The sequence below is a fragment of the Falco peregrinus genome, chromosome 3 (genome assembly GCF_023634155.1).
Source record: "Falco peregrinus isolate bFalPer1 chromosome 3, bFalPer1.pri, whole genome shotgun sequence".
Taxonomy (NCBI): Eukaryota; Metazoa; Chordata; class Aves; order Falconiformes; family Falconidae; genus Falco; species Falco peregrinus.
This window is the reverse complement of record NC_073723.1, coordinates 47,361,214-47,370,012: the sequence shown is the minus strand read 5'-3', so window position 1 is coordinate 47,370,012 and position 8,799 is coordinate 47,361,214.

Sequence of the window (8,799 nt, the reverse complement as noted above, 5' to 3'; positions counted from 1 at the left end):
ATCAAAAAAGGGGAGCTTTGTCCTTTCTTTAAAAGATATCTATTTAGCCATATAGCAATGTTACAGAAACAAAAAGTTTTTAGACAGTAATCTTTTTTTCAATTTTTTTTTTAATGACTTCTAGCTTCTTCTCTGCTTTCTGACCAGCAAGAGACTGGTGATTATAACTGAGTGCTGCATCTGGTTCACAATGAGGTCTGGACCTGCGCTTTGTAGCTCAGACCTGTACCTTCACAAAACAGTTTTGTTTTGTTTTAATAGGGTGTCAAGGAAGCCACATGAAGGCGCAAAACACTGCAATACTGGAATGCTAATTCTTTTTTGCTCAAGAAAGGGAATCATTAAAGCACCAGCAAGTGTTTGGGGCATGCTTATTATCCAATCTAATATTATATGCTTTGTGCTTCCCAAAACTTCAGCAGGGACTAAACCACAGTTGTAAGTTGACAGTTGTACCAAAACTTCCTGCCTGATATACCCAAATTCCTTTCGGTGAAACAAAGTAGATGTTGCTACAAATCAATCTCAAATTTAATGAAAAGACAAAGTGCAACAGAATGTCTTGTTCCCCACAGCCTTGATTTTGTGGGTACAAAACCAAGCTCTCCTTTGCTGGCATGATGACCCTGCACAGCAATGCACAGAGTGCAAAGGCAGCGGCTTGGCACCTGCAAAGCCCACACATGAAATCCCAAAAAGTTTTCAAAGTGCTAGGGATTTTGGATCACTTTTTGCCAAACAACAGTTGTTTTACATGGAAACTTTTATTACCTAAGGACCCAAGTTTGTTTCTGCATTATTGAAAATACATGTTATAGTACCGCCAATAAGTAATGATTTATTATGAAGTCAGGAGGATTAGCAACATAGTTTTGTCACTTTTATGAATAAAATATATTAATAACAGCTTTGTAAAACTAAGTAAGGTAAAGCATAATACATTAAGGCATATAATAAATAAAAGTCAGAAACCTCAATAGGCAAGAATATTTGTTTACCTCTCTCCTTGAAATCAGCTGTATGCAGCCTTCTTAACTATTTTACATATCTCTGAAGGAACTTTCCTTAGTGTAGCGCTGAACCTATTGAAAGTTGAATGCACCTCCTAAATATATGCTTATATTTAAATCTGAAGCATTAACAACAAACAAATAATTCCCAAAAGGGTAACAGTGTTCTATCCGTATTTTTTAATAGGCTATGAACACTATGTATACCTTGCCAAAATTCAGGGAAAAGCTTGGGTGGAGTTGAAGTCTATCACTGAAATTATGAACTAAACATAAATTGAGGCATTCCTTAAAAGGAATGTTTCTGCACTCCGGTTGTCCTTTTGTAATAAAGACTCTAAAATTAGGAATTAAGATTGTAAGTAAAGTTCCATATATATGTGACAATATGCCATGAAATATTGCACAATGGTTTTGCTGCAGCTATGAATTGTATTAGGACTCTTAATGGGGTGTAAAATGCAAGAACTTGATCTGTCTTCACATGCACCAACAGTTCCCATCACCTCATTCACATAAAATCTCCTTTTTGCTAGTGAAAAACAGTTGATGAGTAAAGTAGGATGCATCTCAGTATATGGTAACTTTAATAAAACATGCCCCACTTGAACAGCTGGGTATTACTTTAGGAGTAATTCCAAAAATTCTGGAAAAGAAAGAATAAATAAAAATAAAAATTAAAATAATTTTATTTAAAGAATAAATACACTTTTTATGACCAAGTCTTTGCTGTAAGTTATACTTTCAGTTTCTGTAATGTTGCTATAATGCTATACCATGCCTTTGCAGACCATTCTTTTTCTCACAAAACCCTCTTTCATAGTTATTTTGCACACCCTTTTAAAGACAACTCTGTAAGACAATGCCATTTCCACAAAACATCTACAACAAATCTGTTTGGTGTAAAATAAATACTTGCATTGCTTCACATAGCAATCAACTAAAGAATATATTATTCCTTTTGTTAATCTATTATATAATAAAGGTACTATATGCCTAGCTGCATGTCATCACTTTTAGCCAAGATTTCCCTGCCATTTATACACTTGATCCTATCATTTTGCAGAGGCCCTGTGAAATGAGGAAATATTTATTCAATTCCAGAAACAGAAGCACAGAAAATGTTTTTTCTAAGGTAGTGTCTCATTTCACAGCTGTGGAAATTCAGACATTTGGACACTGCTCAGCACCTGTGGCTGCTCTGGAATTGGAGGTGAGTACAGTCCCTACCCCACTGTACCCTGTCTTAGCTCCATCCCTTTCTAAAAACGTAATGTACTGCTTTTCTGCTGTAATTAAGTCCTATTAACAGCAAAGTACAGAAAGGAGGCAATTGATGCTCCACTTCTGTAATACCATATGAAAATGCTGATTTATTTTTTCTCATGGATGGACAACATGTCTCTTCCGTGATTTATGATATTTAAACATGCTGACTTGCATACTTCTCGTGTTATTACGTTTTGTATGTTGAACAAGTGTGTTGACTGATGTGAAATTTTATCTGACAACTCTTCTGTATAAAAGTGCTCTTTGAGTGTGATGATGAGACCACCACGTAGGAGTTGATACTCTGCTTCAGTCTGGAAGCCTCTCATCTCTCTTTCTTCTTGTTTTCTGATGTAAAATGTTTCCTTTTGGAAAATACTTCAATGACTTTAAACATTTGTTCCCTGCTAGATTATACCTGCTCCTGCTTTCAAAGAAAATAATGGGAAGTATGTGAATAAAGAATACAGCAAAAGTACCTATCACCTTATAGCTTACTGCTCTCATTGCCATTTCTAGTCTACAGGTAATTAACAAGAAAAAAGCAAAAAGTCTGTGTGAAAATACAGTCATCAGTTTCACTGGAGTCACTGAAAGAGCCCCACAAGTTCATTCAGATGACTTTCCTTGCATAACTCATTTCTCACTAAAATAACTGCTTGCTCCTATGGGGGTTAAACATAATATGTGTTTTATAGCGCGACTTCATCACCATCCAAATTACCTCTACACTACACAAACCCACTGCCCCACCCACTCCTGCTGTATATTTTAAGTAACTTTACAGAATCCTTTTTAACTTGCAAACTAGTGTGTCTCACAATCAATGGGAGTTAACATATAGTTGTTTTACAAAAGTACCCGTATTTCATAGGGTGCTGCGGTCATTATTGACTGTATATAGGAATTCACTTTCTTCATAGTTTTATTCCACCTGATCTGTTACATTGTGATTTCTTTAATCTTCAATTTTTCTCCTGCTTTTTGCAATTTTATATTAGTTGTGATCCATTTGTATGTCTATATTCTCTCTTTTAATACGCTCACTCCCTTTTCTCTTTATTAGCTTATTTCTCCTTGCTTTTTCTCCTTTTTTTTTTTTTTTGTTTTTTGTTATTCATGTCTCTCTTCTGTATTTGTCCTCATCCCCTTTCCTTCCTTTCAAGCTAACAAATGTAGACTGTATTTACAGACTGGATTTTTTTTAAGAATAACATACCAAAGTCAGACTACAAATATTACTTATGCCTGAGGTCAGTTATTCAGTGCTTGTCACTTCCAATGCACACGTCCCCAAAGAGCCTCCACTGACACTCTGGTCCAAACTATAAAACCTCTACCACTACATTTCAAAAAATAACAAATCTTTTCATGTATGAGCTGTTAAAAGAAGCTTTTGGATTAGCCAGCAGAGGAAGGGACACAGTCACTGCCCACACGCACTATATAAGTATGAGCCACGCAACTACTAGCAGCAAGAGCTGGTAACTCTGGGGGCTGGCCAGCACCTTCTGAGCAGTTCCAATGTCGTAACATGGGTTGACTTTTTTTTTCAATCTGCCCTTGCCACGGTATTTGGTGCACACTTGAAAGCAGGTCTTGGGGGGAAAGCAGTGCCTGGAACACAGCTGCAGCTCCAGTGGAGGAACACCGTGGGTGAGTACCAGGGTGGCATTGCACATCTGGTGTTAGACAACGAATAAGGCCATGTTGCGCTGCCTGCTGAGCTGTTCCCAGCGGCGGGGCCAAGTGAGAAAGAAAAAGCAAGCTATGGAAGGTCAAGTAGTTTCATATTCTGCAAAAGTGCATGAAATAACGTCTCTCTGATAGCCTCACCATAGAGGGACATTAATTCTACTCACCCTGCACTCTGGTAGGATCCTGTGCTCACTGGGGTGTGGAGAGGGTGTGAGAGTGTTGCTGCCAGCTCTATGGCAAAGGGGAAGTGAAACCTTTCATGCAACTTAAAACCATCAGCCTTCTGGTCCCCTCTTCATATAGACTGGAAAAAAAATGAGAAGGAGCTGGTTCAGAACACCAAGTCTCACAGATGAAGTTCATGAGAAAGTGGCATCTGTTCCTTCTAGCAGAACGCTTTAATGCAAAGGAGAAAAAAATGCATCTATCTATAAAGCAAATACAAGGTTTCAAGTGTTAACCTTACACCTCAGCCTTTGATTAAGATTTTTGCTTGTCACATTAGTGTGTTACTTTGATTGTGAAGTACTTCAGTATAACTGATCTGTCCTCATACTCAGAAAACTGTACAAATACAATAGATACCATGAAATAAACATTATGATTAACTTATCTTGATATGTCATAGCTGTTTAATTAACAAATTATTAATTTCTATATATAACTCACTTCACACTCATCTCATAATATTCCTTCCTTTTCCTTAACTGTTCCCAAGATCCTTGTAAAGCTGATCCTCTTTTCCAAGCAAAAAAATAAGACATCTTCAGAAAGTGCTATAGCAAGCTTTCCTTCAGAAAAACAGACACCACTGTCTGGATTAATAAAGCTTCACCATTCCAAACCTTTTTTAGTTCTTGAGAACTAGGTGTGATGTTCTGTCCCTTTCCCCATGCATTTCTGAGCCAGTTCTGCACCTCACACAACACCTGAAATAAAAATAGATCTGCTATAACAACGGTGAGACCCTGAAGTCAGAACTCACAGCTGCTGGTTTTATTCACACTCTGAAATCCACACAGCAGCTCAGCTGTCTTGAACAGTACTCAGTCACACTTGGTAATATTGACCTATCTCTCCTGATCTTGAATTTTCTATCTCCTGGTAATTAAAGGAGAAAGCCATGCAACAGGCAATAAATGACTCCCATCGTGACTCTCCCCTAGTGTTTACTGTGTATTATAGGAACTGCTAGATCTTTCTCATCTCCCCTTCTGATACAGCCTTCCCCGATAGCATCACTCCCCATGCTGGCTTGATTAGAGAAGAAATGCCTGCTCTGGTGTTTAAGAACTGTGTAGCATCCAGAGAGCTGCAGGGTGATGTGAACACAGAAGTAGGGTGGGTGCTTTTTCCATGGATAAATTTTGTTTCGCAGTTCAGTGTCATCACATTTTCTATCTGTTAGTGATTCTGTTATTACATGCCTTAAACCTAATGCGGTCTTGAGTGTGTTCTTACATTCCTCTGGTACAGTAAAGAGAAATGTGATGCTCTGTGGTTTTAGTCCCTGTAATGAGAACAAGGCAGTTCTCCTCACACACAAAATTTGTAATTATACAAGACTATATTGTGTTACTGGCAACTAATTAGAACTCTCTGTTGAAATGACGTTACTTTATTACATATCATTAATGTAAAATGTCAAAATTAGCGTGATAGATGCTTTTATTTGAAAAATGGGCCTACTTTTGTAAGTGACTGAAATTACAGCACTTTGGATATCAGTATTTTAACATATTTTAAATTATTATTAAAAAGTTTTTTTTTTTAAATTATGGTAACAGGTTTTGCCATATAAAAAATCATAAAATGGGAATAAAATGCCAGTGACTAAGAATTTTGTCCTCTGCATGTCTTATGCAGATTAAATAAAATCATAAAAACATGAAATACCAAATGAGGGTCTGAAATGATATTAAGCTCATCTTTCACTCTATATTCTTAAAGTACAGGGCACGCATTAACTACTTTGCTCTCCTCCTGTTTGAATTAAATAATATTATTACCATTTTACTTGCAGTTAAACTGAGACAAGGTATCAAAGTGAATTCCTCCTGGCCAGCAAGTAATTAAAATGCTGGTACTGGGACAAGGACACAGGGCTCTGCATTTCAGAGCAGGCTGAATATCAGGATATCACATACACTGCTCAGTCATGGATTTAACTGAGAACAAGGACAGTAAACTACCTGCTGTTAGTGGAAAGTTGGTTTGCAATCAGGTACACACAAAGAAAGCAAATAAGATATTCAGAGTTGTAACTAAAAGTTTCTTACTACCTATAACAGGTTTAGGACCAAAACAAGTGTATAATCACTTACTATAAGGTTGTTGGATTCCTGTTTATTAGAGTAATCAAGCAATCACTCTTGGAGCACATTTACATGTTAGGTTTGAATGTTTGCAAACTAGATAATAAACACGTTTTTCATCAGGGGTCTGTAGGAGACATTAGTGAATCCAAGCCATAGTTCCCAAGTTCTTGACAATATAATGATGTTGGTAATGTATAAAAGTGATGTGAGGGTAACATTCCCCTGGCAGCATACTAAATATGCCACAACACACATAACCAATGGATATAATTTGCAAATGTGTATGGAGAATCGGTCATGACAGTTTTGTTTACAAAGGCAGGCAGCTATTTGCTGAGAACAGATATGACATGCTATTCATCTTGCTGCTAGTAAGCCAAAGGGATCGCAACTATGATAACAAACTGTTAGATGTGATTGTTGGAATGCTTATGCAATGTTAGTAATAAAGGGTGTTTAAAAGCATATCTCATTTGTTCTTGGGCAATCGTATGGTATTATAATAATTTTCCTAGGGCACTTAAAAGGACAAGCCTAATTAAAGAACTGATATCTGTCTGGCTCAGCTTTAATGGGTCTATGTTCCCTAAGTAGGTGTATGCAGGGAAAAGTAGCAGACACGCCTTTATTCCTCTGCTTGCATGGGTTGAGGCAGGCTGTCAAATGATGTAGTCATGGCCTCTCACCTTTCAGTTCCCCTGTTTCAGCTGGGGTTACCTCCACACAGCTTCTGAAACTGGAAAGTAAACACAACTGTAACAGCCTTGTAAGTAAAGCCCAAAGTGATAGTAGAGAAAAGCAGGAACACAACTAATGCCTTGTGATGGACCCTAAATATAACCAAAGTCAAGTTGACGGAGAGAATGCAGTGACTGAGGGAAAGCAACAGGGAGTCCTTGTATGTAGTGCTGAGACCTTCAGGGAGCTGAGAAGGGGGTTTCTGGCTTTTTTCTAGTGGCATTTGAGCATCAGAAGAGCGTGTCAGCATGACTCTCACACCTCTCCTTTGTCATGAGCCTCCCGCTTCAAACACCACCGAGAAAATACTTTTCCCAACACCTCCAAATACCTGCACCATTTACAGCCACCACTAACTTGTTGCTCTCACACTTTCTACAGAGCTTATTCTTAAAGTAAAAAAAAAAATTTAAATGTAATACTGCTCAGTGCACAAATACAGGACTAGAGCGTCCTGTACCACTTTGGTTGTGCGAGCAGCTGCACGTACATGAGGGGTGGGAATGAAGAACTCAGCCTTTTTTGTGAAAAACTGCTCAGTGAGCTTTGTTTAATGTGCGATGCCAGCTCAGTGATGCGCAGGCATGGGCTGACCCTGCTGTGGTGGCTGAAGCAGTGCTTTTCTCTGGCCATCTCACTCCCACCTCAGCAGGTGTGGCTGAGGTGACAACCCGATGGGCTGAGCAGGCAGGCCAGGCTGGCCATCAGAAATCACGCACGTGCCTCACACACGGATGTTACCGAGGACGAGTACGCTAAAACACTTGGCGGTGGTGTAGCTGCTGCAGGTTACAGCTCTGCCCGTTAAGGCAGGCTGTTGCTGACCTCGGCTCACACCTCCTGGTCAGTGGCCTGGAACGACTTGGGGGTACACACACCCTGCATATGTAGGGGCAGAGAGGACATTCAGTACTGGAGTTGCTGTGGTTAATTCAGCCTGAGTGCCATGGTAATTCTGGGAGCAGTCTGCATTTTGAAATGTATTTTGATCATTACACATAAGTATACAAGCAGAACAGATCCCAAATCCAGACATTCTGCAGCCAGGCCTCTAGAGCTGAGCAGGGTGAGATGAGTGGCTTTGTTCTCAGTTGTTCTTACTCACTGTTACAGGTGACTGTGAATAGCATATGCAATGCCAAAATACAACTGAAATTCTCTTTGAATGCAAGCAGGCCTTAGGTTTAGAAGCAGCTGTGAAATGCAGACTTACTGTTAATGGCAGATTCAAGTAGTGTGAACAATAACATGTTGTTTACGGTGGACAGAGATTGTCTTCACCATTGTGTTGCGCTGCATTAAAACAGGACCTTGAGAACCTGGGTTAATTAACACAATTTTAAGTAGTATCAGCTGTTTCTGAGTAAACATACTGATCAGAGCAACAAATGCTTTATTCTTGGCCTTGTAAAAATATGGATTTATGAAGACAGTTATGATCAATAGGTGTGTTTGTAAATATTTGTATCCCAAAACCTTTTGAAAGTTGTGACATACTTTAATGGGCTGACAAGATCAATGAATTTTATAATAATCTGTTCTTAGGAAAGTGTAAAGAAGAAATATGTTTGGAATGGGGTAATTTTATGTTCATTCCCAGAGGTTCTTAGCTTAGTTCCAGACAATACCATTTCTCCTTTTACGTTTTATTTTACTCTTATTAAGCAGTCTTATTGAATTAGATGAGCTTAATCAGATTAGATGAGCTTAATCAGGTATATGCATGTTTATAAAATTAGGTTTTTGTCTTAGATATTATTTATAAA